Source organism: Thermobia domestica, chromosome 9, assembly GCF_964235325.1.
Source record: "Thermobia domestica chromosome 9, izTheDome1.hap1.1, whole genome shotgun sequence".
NCBI lineage: Eukaryota > Metazoa > Arthropoda > Insecta > Zygentoma > Lepismatidae > Thermobia > Thermobia domestica.
In genome coordinates, this window is record NC_137462.1 from 203,154,563 (window position 1) to 203,175,479 (window position 20,917).

Genomic DNA, 20,917 nt, shown 5'->3' on the forward strand with positions numbered 1-20,917 from the left:
AACGTCGAAAAAGCTATGCTCACCAGACTCGTATTTCTAATCTCCGTAACGACTTGGCGCTCGGGATTTGCGAGCCCTGGACATGAAACTGACAGAACTTTATAATTTCATTTTTTTTTTTTTTTTAACAAAACAACTAATCAATCACCTGCTATGAACATATATCAGACGTAAAATGAAAGTTCGTTGCTTTCTGAGTTTTAGCTGTTGATTTTTAATAATTGTTCCAAAAACTATTAATACGCGAATGCAATAACTTGCTGAGAAGCTCATTGATTAATACAGTGAATTACCGTGTGAGTATCCCATATTTGATAATCTAATGGGAAGTAAAACTTTGTAGTATAGCGTTGGGCGTAAAAGTAGATTTCTAAAATTTAAATCATAAGATGCAGAAATAGGAATACAAAGTAGAAACTGGATCTAGTTGGCTAAGGGCAGAAGTCAATGGAGAGCTTTTGTGGCCGCGTATTGAATCTCGGGTTCCATAGGCCATAACGTTAGTTAGATACAAAAGAATCTTAAAAGAAAGAAAAAAAATCAACTTTCTACAAGATTAACGTATATGAAATTAATAGGCCTATATGTATTTTTTGTAATTTTTGTACCTTTTATATGTACATTTTTCCAATTGTGTTTCACTCGAAATACAATTAGTTCCACTCATGGCCACCTGAAGCGGGGTGTGGGTAGGGGATGGAAGGCAAGTGTTTAGTATGATTTTAGAAAAGTGTTCAGTTCTTGGAAGTAAATGCGAAAAAATACAAATTTGCTTACTATATACTATAATACCTAGTACTTAATACATGTACACAAGATTAAAACTATAGTGCTGGAGTTTGTTTACTGATGCTAATAAGGATATATGTGTGTAAATAATTGTTGTTTAAATTATATATTATCTGCACAGGTGCATCAAAGTGTATGCATATTCGGAAGCGCGTTTGTGTATCAATCTTTTGCTCCCTCTCTGGAAAAATTCCTGCAGGCGTCCCTGGTCCAAGGCCGTGCTGGGATACTAACGAGGGCGGTGGACAAGTCTACCAAAAGGACGCCCATACAAACGTGAATATTATATATATATATATATATATATATATATATATATATATATATATATATATATATATATATATATATATATATATATATATATATATATGCCTCTGTGTGTGTGTGTGTGTGTGTGTGTGTGCGTTATAAATTAATGTCTTAAACATTCGGAGGTGTTTCCTGTCCCCGAGATAAAACGGAAAGTATAGACCAACTTGGGTGTAGAGATGTATCGGAGCTATGAACACCCGAAAATTTTCGGAAAAATGCAAAAACAGCCATACTCGGGAACAAAATGTCGGATCGAAACTGGGCAAAAGAGAATATCCATTATATTTAATTGTAGATTCCATTAGTGTACAATTGTGTGTAGTGCAAGGGCGGTGCAAGGGTGACTCCCAAAGAAACTGAAGTATGGCTTCGAGTATTTTAGCAAACGTTGAATGAGGAAATGTACAACAATCAAGTACAAGATTTCAACAATCAAAAGTAATAGTACAGAGTTCAAATTAGAACACTTAGAGTTCGAAAGAGAGATACACATGTGTGATTGAGCTCTTTTGTCTCAGCACAAAATAAACTCTCTGAAGAAGAGTTTAAATGAAAAGAAGTCTTTAACGCATCGCAGTTATATCTTATGCTAATGGTAACGAATTACAAATTAACTGCTTCCTGTCCAAAGTAACAGTGTGTGAAAATGGAAAAAATAACTTTGATCCAGATTAGGTTTATAACGATTGTGCATAAGACAGTCAGGCAGCAGAGATCATGTATGATGAACGAGAGTACAAGGGATTCGTCATATCATAACAGTGATTTGACACAAATTATGTCAACACAATTAGGGCAAAAGTAACCTGTATTAAAAGGTTTCCTCCTTGTAATACGTAATTCGGTGAAAGATAATAACTCCAAGCACAGAAGCAATGAAACTCGACGAAACACAAGCTGTTGCGTGTGTTGCACAATGATACAAAGGAATACAGTTTCAAACTACCGATTTATTCTGTTTTGTACAAAGTAGTATAACTATGAAATACTCATAGGTACCTTGTACAGCATTTGTGCAATGGAGATGTGTACACGAGACAGATGGGAATAATAAGAGTTCACAGTCTGATATTGTGGACCATTGACCGTATTGCAAAGATGATATCGGAGAAGAAAATTTTTTTGCATGCGGTGAAACACACCTGAAATTTCGGAGATGAATGCCGCAGCTATATTAATTCGAGCAACAAGTTCTTCGGCTGTCGTAGCTGGTGTTGCATACAAAACGCGTTTCAATCACCTCCTTAAAAAGGAATCAAAGGAGTGTGAGGTAGAATGAACAAGGTTGTCATAAGACAGGTCCCCATGCCGTAAAAGTCACCAACACCTAGTGGCCCACTTGCCAGTAAATGTCGATCGTCGATATAGCGACGCGTCGAAGGACTCCCACTAGTGTGCCACTGGTGGCAGGGTTTCGTCGATTCGAAAGAGATATCTACAGTCGGGTGTTGAGGTTACCACCGCGTAACAGCGAGGACTTCATTTTGGTCCGCGCTCCTTCGATTCGTCGCGGAGAATCGCGAAGGGACCAACACGAATTATCGCCAGTCATCTGCATGCGGTTATTATTATATATTATTTTTTCCTGGCGAATTGTTCCTAAAGTGGGCTCTAGGGCCAAGAGTGACTCCTGTCTCAGCATCATGAAGTGAAAAATCTTGAGATAAGTGCGTATAATTGTATCAATTTAGATAACAACTGTCACCGATTATTTGAAAGTGAATATGGGAGAACCTTGAAATAAATTAAATAGACAATCAACATTTTATTATAAAATTACATGGCGAATGCTTTTTACCTGATCCCAAACGGTTATCATAGAATATACATTGTTAAAGGAGCACTCTGATTAGCCAAATTAAAAAGACCTCTAACATTTATCCATCTACAAGCGACATAATCTTCATCGCTTCCGTGGCCAGGTCGGAAGCATGCGAATCAAGTAATCCAAAGGTTGATGGCTCGTGCCTCTACCACTCCCAAGGTACTTTTTTAAATACTTTTTTAGTGTTTTTTTTTAGGATCACCTAAATTTAAAAAAAATATTCGTATAGACGATTTGACATATTTTGTGGAGAAATTTTGTGGTTCATTGACGTTTCGTCGCGTTTCTACCACTAATGGTATAATTTTCAAAACGGAAGTGGGGCCACCGCGGATCTTCAAGATGTTGCTAGGTGCCCATCGGTGGTCCACCGACGCTTACGGCATGGGATCCTGGAATGTTTTATTTAGGTAGGCCTGCATATTTTTGTTAAAATGTGCAGGTGCTCTGTTATGCTGGAATCACATCTGCTGTCTTATGTTCTAGGGCATATGTTCTAACAGTTTCGGGAGAACATTACGTAAAAATAAAAAATACGTCCTCCCACACAGGAGAATCCGTAATAAATAAGGTCCTACCACAAAATTATCCACCATACTGCACAGCACGCTCGTATTAAATCTCTGCTGCTGATCCTTCACTAAAGTTGCATGTGGACATTTACGCCCTACACTTGGCTGCTGCTAGTTTCATTACGGTCTCTGATTATGCCAAGTTCGCTGTCTTCAAATTCAACTGCCCACATGGTGCGATCCGATTTCACGTAAGGGAAATTGAAGAGACCTTATCTCTCGAATGCGAATATGGACGCGTGGAAAAAATACAAGAAAAATTAGTCTTCTTTGAGGGCGACGGTCACGATATAAACGAATCGCCTCTGGGCTATTTCTTTTGCCTCTCCATAAATGAGGTGCATATCTGCCAGCTCATGGATAGCGTAATCTGCCATTGCGCAGGCACGTACAGATTAACACAATCAATTTTACTTAAACACCAACGTCTACACTTTTATTCGACCCTGAATACCTAGAGACAACCCTCTAACGTTGAACGCATCACTTCATATTCTGTTATACAGCAATTTCATCGGACTATGTATATCCCGATTGTGCTCTTTACCTGTCCTCCCTCAATAGCAACTGTATGAATGCATAATACAAAACTAGTACACAGAAGAATTTTTAAAAAATATTTGTAATATGCTATTTCGTAAGCCGTCTTTTATAAGAGCGAACTACACCCTTCGCAGGTTCTTTACCAAGTCACTATGTGAATTTACTATATTGAAATGGTATGCTACAGAACAACTAAAGCCGCTAATATATAAAGTGATATTTCGCAGGGCGCCCTGTGCGCAGGGTGCACTGTACCCTTCAAATGAGTCTTAATCAACAGTAAAAGTAAGTATGTATTCATTGTATGGAACTGTGCCATACAGAAGAATAAATAAAACCGTTTATGCTTGATCTGGTTTCGCAAGGGCGCCTTCTGTAAAGGGCGCCCTGTACTCTTCAAATGAGTCTTAATCAACAGTAAAAGTATGTATTCATTGTATGGAACTGTGCCATACAGAAGAATAAATAAAACCGTTTATCCTTGATGTGGTTTCGCAAGGGCGCCTTACATAAAGGACGCAGTGTACCCTTCTCAGGTTCTTTACCAACAGTAAAAGTATGTATTCATTGTATAGAACTGTGCCATACAGAAGAATAAATAAAACCGTTTATCTTTGATGTGGTTTCGCAAGGGCGCCTTATATAAAGGGCACAGTGTACTTATCACAGGTTCTTTACCAATAACAACTGTAAGAATTTATTATACAAAAACTCGTACCTTTATTTATATTGTGATTTTTTGGAGGGCGCACCGGGACATGTCCCGGTGTCCCGGTGGGCCAGCACGGGCCTGCGTCCACTGAAAACGTATAGGTCTTGATTGTGAACATTTATTGATTGTGAACATTTCTATCTACCAAATTTCCATATCGACCTGCGTAATGTGGTGTCTTAGATTTCTCAGTCATTTTAAGTGAAGATCATCCTTCTTTTAAGTAAGTCAAACGAAAATCAACTATAAAAGCTTCTCGTAAACATCTGTATAATTGTGCAATCTCCAAAGTTCCGTTTTAATCGTCAATTCTCTTGTATTTTTTTTTTTCTCAAAGCCACAACAATTGTGGAATTATATATAATATTGTAGAGTGAAATGTTAACTTTCATCTCTTGAACAGAAAGAATACTTGGAAATGTACTCAACCATCATGTGAATCTATAGTGAATGTTTCAATTCATACTACACGTAGATCGGAAAACTTCTACGACGTTGTCACATGCCTTTCTTTCAAGAGTCAAATTAGTGTGATTTCAATGGTTCCATACACATTTATCTTGAAATAACTTTTTGTACCGTAAAAAACGTAACCGTATGGGATTCGAACATGGGTCGCCTAGTTGTCAGACACATATGTTACCTCTACTCCACGGTAAATAATTCTAAAAATTCTATATTAGACACTTACCTTGATCAGTGCAGAATTACCACACTGTTATAATTTTACTGGGTCCTATCACCGAAACACGATTCTATTATTTCGATTTTGATAGTTTTGAGTATACCCCAATAATCAGTCAATAAACTGTGTTCAATCAAAGGAAAACTCAACTGTTGATGAACAGCCGTTCGTAAATCTTGTAATAGTAAATATCTGAAATCTGAAGAGCCAGCTTTACATGTTCAAGGAATACTATTTTTAAGAAGTTTAGTCTGCCAGAACTCCTTCATATTGTTAATCTCTGTCCCATATAGGTTATAGGTAGAGCAAGGTAATAAAATGAGTGTCCGGAATAGACTCCCACTACCGGCTTTTATTATAAAATTCACTAAATAGCAGTATTTACAGAAATACTACAAAGTTATTCTCTATATTTGTGAGGTTAGAAATAGGTAGTCCTTGACCGAGAGGTCACAGACTGGATCTCCACAAAGCTCTGTAGCAGGCTAAGCGAGGAGAAAGGAAAAGCCAAGAGTCCTGTAGCAGACTAGGCCTGGGGTTAGGTTATCCCTAATGTTTCAAAGCAAACAGTAGGAGGAACACCAGAGAACTGGTATTGGTCCACTTGTTGCTTCTGAATTTATAGATCTCCAGACGGCGGTGGCAATGTTGCTCCGATATCGTCGTCTGTTTCGTAGGAGGAGCCAGAAGTCCGTCGTCTGCTAGTTGTAGTTGATCATGTGGTGGGTAGTATACTGACGTTAAACCATGTGTAATGTGTTGTTTGTACACAATACCACGTGAAATATTACAATATATTTGCCCTATCCGTCTCTCCGTCCGGAAGACAAAAATTTTAAAACTATTTGATCAATCACCATCAAATTTGTTCGGGATGTAAAGCAGTAGTTCCCAACCTGAGGGTGCAAGCAATGGCAGAAATAAAATGTGAAATTGTGAATAAAACACAACTTGTAATAACCATTTACGCCTTAGCTTTAGTAAATTTCAAAACTCTAAATGTTTGCCATTTTGTCTTTACTATTTCTATAACAACCCTATCCATGGCTTTGGATTGGATATTCTAACAAAAGAAACACTCACCAAAGCTTCAACACACACTGTATTTTAATGTGCAATATAATGTGCTACAATTTCGGATATCTAACATATCCTTAATCAGACATTATATAGACACTATAGAACATAACAGAAACAGAAAAAGAAAAGTTAAAAATAAGGAAGCCCCTCGGGAAAGCCCGCGCCCTGGATAGTGGGTGAGGCATCAACCAACATTCTACATGCCTCTCCCCCATACAGTTAGTAAACTAAAGCTGCTGTTGGTGTGTGTGTGTGCCGCAGTTTCTATCTATTCGGTAGACATTTACACGCGGATCTGTAGTTAAAGTGTAAGATAGAAGAAAGAAAGGTAAACAAGAAGATAGGAAACCGCGAGAAAAGATTTATTATGTTTTGATAGAGGGATAAAAAAACCTGGAAGCTGGGAAAAATCCTGTATCTGTCATGCTGCATGCAATAGTATTTACATGGCAAAGCCACAATTGAAGGGTGGCAAAAATCCACGTAAACAAGTCTGTAGTAATAAGACAAAACCCTGTCTGTAAATGTTAGATTAAGTCTGTGTTGTCTGTAGTCGGGAAGTGTTTTGTTAGTGGGGTTTGTTATTATTTTATGAGCATGCAGTTTGGCTTGCAATTTGTTCATTATCTGTGCTTTGGGTAGTCATCGGTCTGCAGGCTGCAGCTACTCCCTCTCCTTGCTTTCTTCACCGCTGCTGCTTCTGCTTATTCCTCTGACCCCCGTTTGGCTCTGTTTACTTGCGTTAGTGGTTGTGACTGGTTTTCGGCTAGCTGTTTGTTTTATTTTCTGTGCATATGTTGGCCTTGTTATGTGAAGATTTTCTGCTTGTTATCGTGAGAGCGTTTATAGTTTTTTCTAAAAATCTTCTTGGTGGTTGTTTGTATGGCGTCCAGTATCCTTTGATGATTGATTGGTGGTGCGGAGATGGTTAAAACTGAAGTAATCCATGTTATAATCTGGTTGGTTGCTATTTCTATTGCTTCTTGGATATGCTCCTGTGTTGGATGTGGGGGAAACTGCTGGTGTGTATCTGGTTGAGCTTCTTCCTGCTGTATGCTGTTGTGACTCTGAACAGGGCCGCCAGCACCGCTGGGTTGGTTTCCCTCTTCGTAAGTGAAGGTTGTGAATTTTTGTGCTTTGGTCTGGACGGACAACTGCTGCTTCCTGTTCTGTGGGTCGTTGATTTGCATGTTGCACAGAAGTTTTTCTTTATTGGATTTTTGCATTCTTCTTTATGTGAATTTCCACAGCGGAAGCATACACACTGAGCTGTACATTGCAGGCGGCAATGCCCATACTGGTAATTCCAGCAGGGCATCGGTCTGGGTTGAAGTTTTGAGTTCTCTATTTTATAGGTCTTCCCTGAGTTTTAAGTCTATATGTAGTAAGGCGATTTACATCTTCTGGGTGTTTGGAGAACAGTCTAAGCATCGGTGCTGGTCCCTTAGCTGTTTGGATCTGGATTAGGCTTGTGAAGCGGATGTTTTCATTTATTAGGGCCTCTTGGATTTATGAGATATCTGTTGAGGTAAATACTCCTTTAATCACACAAGTATATGTGGTATCTTGCTGTGGTTTTCTTCTGTCTTTTGTTTTGGTCTTCCCTCTGCTTCACTCTTCTTATTTTTCTTCTCAACTCCTGGAAGTCATCCTCTTCGTTTTGGTTTCTTTATATGTTTTCTTTTTGTGGCTTCTTTTCTGCTGGTTTAATAACCGTCACGTCTGGGTGTGCGTTCCTCCGGTCCTCATATGAGCCAGTTCTTTCTCTGGTGTGTGGTTTCCTCACCTGTGTTTTTAGGTTTATCACCTGCGTGTTTATGTGGCTCTGATAAGGGCCGGAGCGTGGGTTTTTCACCTGTGTGTGCTGTGATTTCCCTTCCTGTGTAGTTTCATCTGTTCTTGGTTCTGGGATTGGAGAAGTTTCTCTATGTTGAGTATTCTGCTTGTCCACTATTCTTGAGAGCTATCCGAAGGTTGTGGCAGGGTCTGCATTCAGAAAGAACTTCAGAAAAGCGTCCCTTGCCACTTCTGATTTGAAATACACATTATAGTCGTGGTCCTGGAGATGTTCTAGCTGGAACTGACTGCTGTGCATCTTCCTTTCGACGACTGTTTATGTCTCGTTCAGTATATAATCCGTAGACCCTAACAATGGGATCTTCCTGAAGACGTCTACTTCTGGTTGAGTTACTTCATCTCCCTCACACAATCGTCTTGTTGGTGTCTTCTTCCTTGGTCTCGGCATGGCTCTAAAAAGGGCCGCACTTCTGGTTTCGAATTGTAGTATAGAGTTTGGCAGGGATAGGTTTTCTCTAATTTAGTGTGCACAGCCACGTTGTCACGAAGTGTTTCACCTCCTCATCTGAAGCGAAGCGACGCCTTCCTAGGTGCTCCTTCAAGTGCGAGAACAATTGAAAGTCGCTTGGAGCGAGGTCGGAGCTGTAGGGAGTGTGCTGGATCGGCGACTGCGCTCCTCGTCGGTGACGCTTTCTCTACCAGGCGCAAATTTTCGACACTATTCTGCAACATGCTGACGAGACATTTCAGTCTCTCCGTAAGTCTCTACCAGCTACCGGTGAATTTTAGTCGCGGTTTCATGTTTCACCCACAGAAATTAAATAACTGAGTAGACTTCTTCGCGAGACCAGTTTTCCAAACGATTCGCCATTTGTGTTGACTTTCAACTAGCGCTGTAGGTGGCGGATGGCTGAAACTGCAAAGTTGCCAACTCCAGGTATTAAAATTACCGCACACTCCTCATTCCTCTATAACAGACGAAATTCCAGAAATATCGGCCTTCTAACCTTAGTGTCTGATTCTCCCTCGTATAATGTCATTATTGGCAAGTTATTTGACGCAAACTGAGATATCTCCATGCACATCGGTCTTCATCTAACCTATTCATTTTCACGTACGAATTCTGTTTTAATTATATTCATGAACTGTAGCATCTTACTCTCCTTCCTCTTTTTCATTCCATCGTTCCGTCTAGCACTCTCCAAAGAATACAGTTCATTCGCAGATAATGTCTTAACCAGTTTCTTTTATTCTATTCCATTATCTATGTTTTTCCTTTCCTATTATTCCTAACACTTCCTAATTTGTTTTCCGTTCGATCTAACAAATTTTCTCAATTCTTCTCCACATTAACATTTCGAAAGTCTACAGTCCGTTTTCATCCCTTTTGCATAGCTAATGTTCATGTCTCTGGCCCAGTAGAGTACAAAAGTTCACACAAAACATTCTAGTCTAAAAATATAACAGAAAAAGAAAACATTGAATTTAGGATACAATTATGGTGTGTTTTGGCAGTGAGTAAAGAGTGAAAAGTGTTAAAGGAAATCTTATTTAACATGGTGATAGACGAAGAATCGATAGCCAGATTTCATCATTACCCATGATTGAAATAGTGATGTTACTGTCTTCTGATATGCTACACACTATACGAAAGTGGCATATAGCGACCAAATTTCTTGCGAACACACTAAAATACAGAAATCTCAAGAATAAGAAGTTGATATTCATAGATACATTTTTAGGCCTTTGTTTTTTACATTTCCATAAAAATGACGGTACGGTACGTCTACAGCCTTAAATATTTTCTTTTAACTTTTGTGTTTCAACACCGATGACATAGTTTAAGAGACACGAAATATGAATCGAAGGTGAACGTGATGTAGGATTCTTAAGAACTTGTGTTTTCTAAGATGACAATCAATATCGTTGAAAACGAAAAAAAAAAAAAGAAAAGAAAGAGAGAAAGAAAAGCAGCTGTGATTGAAGGCAGCAGGATTTTTTTTTTTTTTACACTGAGCTGGAGGAGGCGGGAAAGACTCTAGTTATATAAGTTTTACGCTTCTTTTATCAGTATACAATACTACCATAATTGCTTAAAAATTCGTGTTCCTCGAACTCTGGGGGGCAATTCCCCTCGTCACCAAATGGCGTCCCTGATTGTTGGAGGGAAAATCGTTCTTCATTTAACGAATCTTAATTATAACTACGCACTGCATTTACCTATAACGTTCGACCTCAATGTATATAGTTTCATTTTTCAAATAGTAATTCTTTCCTTTTAAAAAAATTCCGAGTTCGATTCTCGGCGTGAGCTCATGTGGTTCGGATCCCACGTTAAGCAGTAGGTCCATATCTCATATAGCCTCGCTACTGAAACGAACGCTAAACTCAAAATCAATATCATGTTTTCAAAAATTTGATCAAATCCAAACCTCAACTTTTATTGCTAATAACTAGGAACCGTAAAGATTCGTAAGGAAAATATTTCACGTGAATACTAATCAAGTCAAGGAATACTTCTATGTCAAGTTTGGTGAAGATTGGATGAATTTTGTAGATCACATACGATATACACTATCTTTAAATTAAAAAATCATAGAAAGCAAACGAGGAGAGAAAAGAGATGTGCCAACTATAAAAAAGTACAGAAGAAAAGTATACAATTGTCTGTTCCTTGTTGTAGAAACAAACTTTTTATTAGACCTTATCCTATGTGAAGGCAATTCAACCAGAATTGATGTTATTCATTGGACGCCGTACATCTTTTGTGTTAGTGTTTTATTTAGCATTGTTGGTAGTAGCTAGTGCTCGCAAACGGGTCGGGTCAACTCGGGTCGGGTTGTCGGGTCAGGTCAGTTCGGGTCGGGTTACGGGTCGGGTCAACTCAGGTCGGGTTGTCGGGTCGGGTCAGTCGGGTCTGCTCCGGTCGGGTTGTCGGGTCAGGCTAGTCGGGTCGGGTTATCAGGTCGTGTCAGTCGAGTCAGCTCGGGCCGGGTTGTCGGGTCGGGTCAATCTAGTAAGATCACGGGTCGGGTCACTCGGGCCAGGTGGGGTCAGTCAATTTGGGTCACGGGTCGGGTCGGAATTTCCGTTCTGCCTAATCTTTGGAGACAAAGAATCTAAGCAAGGAGGAAACTTTTAGGGAAATGCAGCATCGAAAAGCTTGACTCCTAGCTTGTTTGTATGCAGATCGGAACTTATATATAAAATAGCTGTAGTAACTAAATCCAAGCGATCAAAATGAAAATTCTGACGAAGACAAAACCCAAAGGGCAAAATCATAGGAGCATATATTGGATATACCAGTGCACACCCTATTTGATTATTTTTTCCCTTCAATTGTCATATATTCTAAAATGTTATCTGTAATTTTTCAACTGAAATAACTTTTTCTTTCTTTTAAAATGCTGATAACTCCTAAAATGCATAAAAATGTTATAATAAAAGGGCAGATTAGCTTTAATTACTTTCACCCATATAAAAAGTTCTGGGTTTTTCTACTTATTATACCTTTAATACCTTTGAAATACGTATAGCATATTACAGTAAGATAATTCATTGTAATTACGAAAAGTAACTGTGATGCTACTTGATTTTTTTTTTTAAAAAGTTGTTTTTGTGTGCTAGCATATAGCAGTCTTTCATTTTGAGTAATGTATAAATAGTTATTTTAATTCTGAAATACTGATCAATATATATTAGCAAAGATCAAAATGTGAAATATATAGAGGAGAGGGTGCAAATGTGGGAACGTAACGTATGTTGACTGCAGAGAGCTTTACCCTAGCGGCGATTGCTGTAAACAGTCATCCTCGTTCCCATTAGTCACGGCACAACGTTATGAAGCAGTCGGCCAGTGTAGTTAATGGTGGTGCGTCCATTGTTGTTTACACATTTTCGTGAAGTTTTTGGCAGTAAGTGTGTAGTATTATTAAGTCTTAAGTATCACAGATGTAGTGTAATACATGTCAGAGTATTGTAAAAGGGGGTTATTGGGAAGGTATTGGTGGCTTTCAATCAATCACAAGCAAACGTGTTTTTAACTTAACTCGTACAATCCAATTTGACTACAGTGCTGGTAACTTGGAAACATGTGGATGAGGGAAATGTGGAAACGTTTCCACATTTCCCTCACCCTTACCCGATCATACTAAAGAGTTCGATTAACATGTGTTTCCTGCAGTTGTCAGGCCTTTAATATGACGCTAATCATACGTCAAAACGACTCTGCATAAGGCGGAATAGGTCTTGTCTTGTCTCGATCCTCGGAGGCTTCTTTTGTTCTTATCTCGAAATTTTATTCTTCGTTTTGTTAATTTATGTTAAAAAAAATTATGCCCTAATTATTTCTCTTAATTTCAACTGGAAGTTATCACAACCGTTCTGCGTCACGATTGGTTCACGAATAGTGTGATATAACAACATTTAAACCATACTTATTATTGGAGTAAATTGTGTAATGACTTGTATATTTTAAACGTAGATAAATGCTCTTCATTGTTTTCAGACCATCATTTTAGCCATTTGTAGCTTTTTACCACTAAAATCCAAGTGTAAGTGTTTGAGATCCAAGACTTGGGTGAATTAGTGTTGCCCACAGGACTCGAGGAATTTCTCGTCTCGAAAACGAGACGATAATTGTTGTGTTTCTTGCCTCGTCTCGAATTTAAAAAGGTAAAAAGATACAATATCCAGTTTTTGTTTTCTTGCGCCACAGTGAAATATTTTCTAGTATAAACTGCCAATACACTTGTAGAGATGTTAGTTTCAAATGCAAATTAACAAGTATCTATGACATTTTCATTCAAGAGGTCAACCCTTTGAAACTTCATTCGACAATGCGACTACAGTTATTAAGATCTTACGTGTTCCTATTTCTGTGATAATTCAGATTTGAACTTCCTATATAGTATTACTGCTTATAATACCGATTCAAATATTATCAAAACCGGCGGCAAATTTAGGATCTTGTTTCGGGGGAGGGGGGCTTGAGAATCAGTAAGATGCATTTGTGTTGTGCGTATAATGCGAAAAATAATAATGAAATTATTTCGGGGGGGCTTCGAGTTCGATAGCTTCCGTAAATATGCCACTGATCAGAATATATTTGTTATAATTATTAGTGCATAAATGTAAATTAACCTTCATAATATTACTAAATACTTATGCTCATTGCATTGTTCACATAGAACAATATCATGGTGATGGGGCAAACTTTTTAGCGCTGTATCTCAGTTACATGGGTTACACGTTATTCGCCTACATAAATAAATTCTTCGTTTCTGAATTAACAGATTTTACACGTAAATTAAAAAAAAAAGTTGCACTCCATTCTTGTTCTGCACTTTTATCTAATTAAATTATATGATGAGCGAACTGTGAAGATCTCTCTTCGACGCAAGTGTTATATTAATAAGCCGGGAACTAACTGCTTAAATATCTTTTCTTTCCTCTTTCAAAAATTAATAAAATCACTTATTATGTTCTGCCTTGTCATTTATTTATTATAAATATTATTATTTTCCAAGTGTTTAGTGAATATTTTATGGGCTAAATGGGAAAGGATATGACAAAGTTTGTCCTCTAAAAGTTGCATGACATTTAATGTCCTTTCGAACGATTCCAACAGTTATACCACTTTCCATTGCAAATTTTGAAGTTGCCCCCGTTGGAGGTATTCACGAGACGCCACTGGTCTCGCTACTATTTTTATTGCATTCTACACATACGATTTAGTAATGCAATTTTTTGTTTGAAGGCTCTACGTGCAGTATTAGCTGCGATATAGGCCTAGTACGTTCTTATTGAATCACTCTGTATATATATATATATATATATATATATATATATATATATATATATATATATATATATATATATATATAATTGAAGAGTTTGGGGGAAGCTAACACTCATGTGAGCTTAATTGTCGAAAGAGATCAAGTTTGAAACAACAGCATATTTAGTATGTTTCTTTTTTTTTTTTTTTTTAATCTTGAATTGTTTCCGCAATTCAGTTCACATGAGTGTTATTATTGTTTCCTGTAACCCTGTAACCAACTCACGCGGTTTTAAAATTAGAGTTATCGTTGTTTTGCTGCGAACTTTTCAATCAATTTTGTAAATCAGGTATTCGGTCAAAATCAAGTGAAAAAATATTTCACTTGCTTATCCTTGGAATGCCAATGTCGGGTCCAAATGACCTAGATCCTCAGAAATATTGTAATATTTATTTATTTATTTTGTATATTACTGTTAGGCACACGCCTGCAATTCCATGATTTGTTCTTTCATCTTCCCAGATATTTCTTTTAAAGTTACATTCCTTATTTTGGAAAGCAAAATATTGATAATAATGCTTTTAATTTTTGCGTTTCCTCTGATGTGTATCACCTTTTTCACCGTGCAAAAATCAAGACTTAGGCTTAAAAATGGTCGAAAAATGAAAATAGTGAAAGTGTATCCTGTTTGACAAGGCTTGTTATAAAATAGAAGTAAAAAGATGTGTAGGCAGATAAGGTTGTCTCTTTTCTGACAGGAGCCATTCTTGCCTTCCGCAACCCTTTCTTCTTCCGAACCATATGATCAGATTGTCAACTAACATAACTTCGAAAATATATACTCTCCACATTATTAGATAAACAATTTTTTCTTCATTTCATAACTTGTTATCCTCCCCTACCAACTTTTTGAAGATCAGTGAGGAACAATGATGTGAATGAATCAGGAGAGATTGTATCTGCAGCTTCACGAGCAGGAAAAGAAACCCTGGTGATTCCCCAATACCTGAATTTGTGTTTATTTTTATATTATTTCCGGCGTTGTCACATTTATTTTTAAAATGTAATATTAATGAACTATAAGAGCTAGTTTAAAAAAAAAGTGAACATGTAGTATTGGGGTAGGTTGACATCTGGAAAAAGTTTGAACTGCATAAGACAAATAGTTTTCATAATATTTTGGAAAGAAGTTCACCATGTTATTATATAGGGATTGATGATCTCAGCTCAAAACGTTAGACATCGGCCTTAAGTGAGCGCGCAAGCAGTTACCTATACGTTTCTTTCTGCTGACAGTAGACAGTGGTATAACAGGGATTGCCATATCGTCAGTCTCTAATAAAGGGAAAAGGATTGCGTTCCAAGCGTTAACGGTAGTACCAGGAAAGGAAAATAAGCTGTATACTTATTATTTTAAATTAGTTTGTACGTGTTAAATTAAATAACTTTATTTATATTACAGGGCTACCGCCGGTAGTCTCGGTTGCCGATAAAATATGCCACTGGATCAACACGGATGGAGTAATAAAATATGCTGAACAAATTAACGTTACATTCAGTTGCATCATTTCTAATGGATATAACGTATTTCAAGGGTACACATTTTATCATCTCTTTCAATCTTCAATAAGAGAGCAAAAAGTCTTCCCTTGCTCATCCAACCGAGAAATGTCTTTGGAAGTAATCAGATAAGAAATTTTGCAGGTGTCCACTCAGCCGTGGACTCAACACCTCTCGTTATCTTTCGATCAGCTTTTTCTTCAAGGAAGTGATTCATTGTCACGCATTAAAAATAACAGGAAATCACTAACTAGTTCATGTTTAAAATACTGATTTCATTTCACAGGTAGGGAGGTATATGAAGACACAATTATATATAAATCTCCAAAATTGAATTATAAATTAGATATTTAAAACAAAAAATCTGTGCATTGAGATTTATATAAAATTCGTTTATATGAGTTTTAAACTCGTAAGCAACAAAAGCTCAAGTTGCTATTTCGATTCTAATTGTCTAATATATATGATACATACATATTCCTTTTTTTGATATGCGAGACGGGACATAAGTGGATCTGAACCACTACTCAAGTTTGTATTTCCCCGGTTAACACGGTTCTATAATTATATCCGGAGGAATTGGTGCGAACATAAATAATCATACAAAATCAAATTCCTCGTAACGGGGAACAAACGCATCAATAATTATGTGCCCATTAACTCTACAACCAATTAGTAAATCAAAAATCATGTTATATGAGTATATGGTAGATTTTTCTTACTACTGTTTCTCGCTTCCAAGAGATGGTTTAGGGGAGCATTTACATCCGTTTGAATATACGTATATACTTTGAATTTTCATTATCTAAATGTAAGTTTAGAGACCAGATTCAAATAAATGCAATACCTATAAAAAAAACCGAGTTAGAGAATAAGAATATAAATAGATTGTTCAAATGGAAACATAGAACAGATCATGGGCGTCTCTGGCGGGGGGACGGGGGGGACGCGTTCCCCCAATATTTTGAAGTGACACAATCTAAAATTCCACTGAGATACTAGCAGTTAGATCATTTCCTTTGATGTCCCCCCCAAATTTTACATGCCAAGACGCCAATGGAACAGATTACTAGAATACTTTACGATTTATGAAATTTAGAAAAGGAGATGCTAGATGACAAAAATTACAATATTTGAATGTGTTTCAAGTACCAGAAGTAGGCTAAAAAAACAAGCGAATGTATCCCAACCTTCCTCTCACGAATTAAACACTAAAATTTAGTATGTTTAAAGCTTTGAATTAAAAAAGTAAAAGGAAAGAAACTTTTGGATGTAATAGTACGCAAGAGATCAAAGATAGCCACATGTTGTACTAATATATCTAATTATTTATTGGAGGCAGTTAGTGAGGCCAGTGAGACCATAGGGGTTAAAACCTAGGATCATGTGTCTCTAATGGTGTCTTCTTGTTTGACCAATTTTCTTGTCGCCTGCTGACTTAATTACCAGTTTACACTATGATTTTTATTTCATTTTAGACGGCGAAATGGTGTATGTCCATTTCACTGACGCTCACTCAGCAAAGCATATTTAGTCTGATGGAATTTCTAACAGAGATTTATTAAGAAGATTCATTTCTCAGAGTAAACAACAGCACCCACAGCCATCTGTAACAATATATGTAGTGATGTGAGGTGGAAAATTTTCAGCTATATTTTTCCGGAAAATTTTCCGTTCTAAAAAAAATATCAGTAATCAAGTAACAATTCCTCAGCAATCATAAAATTGGTTGAATTCATGTACAGAAATGTAAAAAAGCGAAAGATCGTTTAAAGAATCTGAAAATTTGCATGGCTCACACAATTTTCAGTAGTATGTAGGAACAAGTTAAACAATTTTTCATGAATCGAAATATTTTCTATCTTATATGGAAAACTTGAAGAACTTTTTATGAGTCGGAAAATTTTCATCATTTTGAAGCAAAAAGTAAAACAACTTTTTGTGAATCGGAAAGTTTTATTGCTCTGTAGAAACAAATGTAAGGAATTTTCATGAATCGGAAAATTTTCATCACAATGTAGAAACAAGTGGAAAAAAACTTTTCATAAGCCAGAGAATTTTGGATATTATATATAGTGATGTTAGTTGGAAAATTTTCCACTATAACTGCACATTCAGCTACAAAACTGAATTTATGTAGAGGAAAGTTAGTCAGCAACAAATTATAATTTTCCAATTAGCTTTCGCGAACCGGAAAATTTTCTAATATTTCAAGTTGGGAAGTGAACTTTTACACAGTCTTTCTCTCTCTCTCTCTTCATCTGCGACCTCCTTCGTTGCAAAGCGGTTAGCATACGTGCCTTTGGCATGGGAGACCTGGCTTCGATTCCCAGCGGGAGCTCATGTAGTTCGGATTTCACGTTAATCAGTTGGTCCCTTGGTCCAGTCTTATCTAGTCTCGCTGGTGAAAGGGACGTTAAACTCAAAACCAATTCTGGGGGCGCGGTGGCTCAGTGGTAGAGCGTTCACCTCCGGTGCCTGGGGTCCCTGGTTCGATCCCAGCTCGCGCCGTGTGGACTTTGTAGTGGACAAACACCGTGCTCGTGGGTTTTCTCGGGGTTCTTCCGTTTCCTCCCACTTTCTTCATTTCACTCCTCTCTCATCATCACCGTCTCTTTTAGCCTAACCGGCATAACCGTGGGACGTAAAACTTAAAGATTTCATTTCATTTTTTCAAAACCAACTCAATTCAACTCCTCTCTCTCTCTCTCTCTCTCTCTCTCTGTGTGTGTGGTGTGTGTGTGTGTGTGTGTATGCAAAGAGCAGAGAACATGAGTTCGTAGAGTGCAAATATCCCATTCTATTAATTAAAATTTCAATTTATTAAAAGTCATGAATATTTTCCGATTCATAAAAACATCCTCCACTTATTCCTACATCGTTGTTTAGCCGTAGAATTTATTGGTAATAAATATTGTTTTAAAAAGTTTCATGAAATGAAAATCTAACGATTCTTCATTTCAAGAATGTTTCAAAAACTTCAATGCGTTCTTCCCTCAGAATCCACCTTTGATCTTACAATATTAGATTTCGTCAGTTTAATACGCATAAGACGGTTTTCTCATAGCTTTACTACTTTTATAGATTTACACTCTGCAACATTTAGAAATAAGTAGATATAAGAGAGAGAGAGAGAAAAAGAGAAACACTGTAAATTTTTACTTCCCAACTTGAAATATTAGAAAATTTTCTGGTTCCCGAAATCTAATTGGAAAATTATAATTTGTTGCTGTCTAAGTTTCCTCTACAGGAATTGTATGTCTCAATGTGCAGTTAAATATAGTGGAAAATTTTCCACCTAACATCACTATTATATAATATCCAAAACTGTTTGGATTATGAAAAGTGTTTTCACTTGTTTCTACATCGTGATGAAAATTTTCCGATTCATGAAAATTCCTTAAATTTGCTTCTACAGAGCAATAAAACTTTCCGATTCACAAAAAGTTGTTTTACTTTTTGCTTCAAAATGATGAAAATTTTCCGACTAAAAATTTCAATTTTTTCATACAAGAGACAAGATATTTCGATTTATGAAACATTGTTTCACTTGTTCCTACATAGTACTGAAAAGTGTGTGAGCCATGAAAATTTTCAGATTCTTTAAACGATCTTTCCAATTTTAACATTTCTATACATAAATTCAATCAATTTTATGAATACTGAGGAATTGTTACTTGATCACTGATATTTGTTAAGAACGGAAAATTTTCCGGAAAAATATAGAAGAAAATTTTCCACCTCACATCACGGCTAAACAACGATGTAGGAATAAGTGGAGTATGTTTTTATGAATCGGAAAATTTTCCGTTTCAAAATACCGGGCAAATGCTAGGTTAGTACCTTGATCTAAGGCTCTGGAAACCTTCCTTTCATTCCTTTTCCAATGTTGTTTTCATCTGTTGATTACTACAGTGTAAAGTGGCCTCTGAGGATGTATCTGATAGCTTATAGTAAATAAACAATAACGACATAATATATCTTTACGAAACGTGTGGGTTAATTTAACTACGGCCTTACAGTCCCAACAGATAGCTCAAGTTTTAATATCAATTTCCTGACTCTTAAATACTATTTTTATATTGTTTTAGCTTCCAATTGTCTCATGTGTGTTCCCACCGAGAATTGAACCTGAGATTACATGAACAAATGCAAATATGTTAAATATTTTTGAACACTTTAATATACAAAACACAAAACGCTTCAATGATACGATGCATGAATATGTTTTGGTTACGTCCTGCCATGTATGATAAAAGAAACCTCAGGGTGAAGAAAAATAACAGAAATCTCTTTTATATTTACTCCTTCAACAAACTCCCAACCTCAGAAGGGCAAGCCATAAAGTACGTGATAAAGTCACACAACGAACACTTTTTTTAATGCTAATAATACTACATAACCATATCGCTTTCCTGAAATTCTCGTGTGTATGTTTAAAAATTTACTGTTGTTCCTTAATTCCTTGAAACGCTGAACCGATTTCCAAAAACCGTTCGTCCCTATATATTACCGTTTTTATGTTACGGCTATCAACGTTAAAATTTGAAATTGTTGATTTTAACACTCCTTGTTTCAATAGAAGGTTAACGGAGTAGAAAGCATGTATTGTTGGGACGTTTAATCGATTCCAGGAAAACATTTCTCGGTATCTCTCGCCGTTTTTGCTTAATGGAAATCAATAATGAAACCAGAGGTACTAGTAAATTTCAAAAATGTTCGGTTTTAGAAGAATGTTAAGAGTAGAGATGATATATTTTATTGAGAATTTGATTGAATTCTAAAAATACAGTTTCTAGCTATGCATTATCGTTTTTTGTTCTATGTCAATCAACGTAAAGCCCTAACTTGAACGTCCATATATGTCTACACTTTTATAAACTATTCCCAATGATCAGCAATAAGAAATTCAAAGCAAGAATATTTATTTGAAACATATACTAGACAACTTTAACTGGAATAGCAGTGAAGTTTGGAGATTCATATACCTATATGATTGTGTCTTTATGTACCTCACTACCTGTGAAATAGAATCAGTATTTTAAAAATGAACTAAAATCTATCTCAGACAAGTTGATAGGAACTTCTATCCCCACCACCCACCTGCTAGCTGCCTACAGTTTGAGACGGGGGTTGTGTTGCTGTTCTCTTTAGCAATACAAACCCCCATTCGCTGCTATGTAGATATTTAAAAAAAAAGTGTGTAAATAACGGATTGAAACTCTCAGGTAAACGTGTACGTACTTCTTGGTTCTTAAC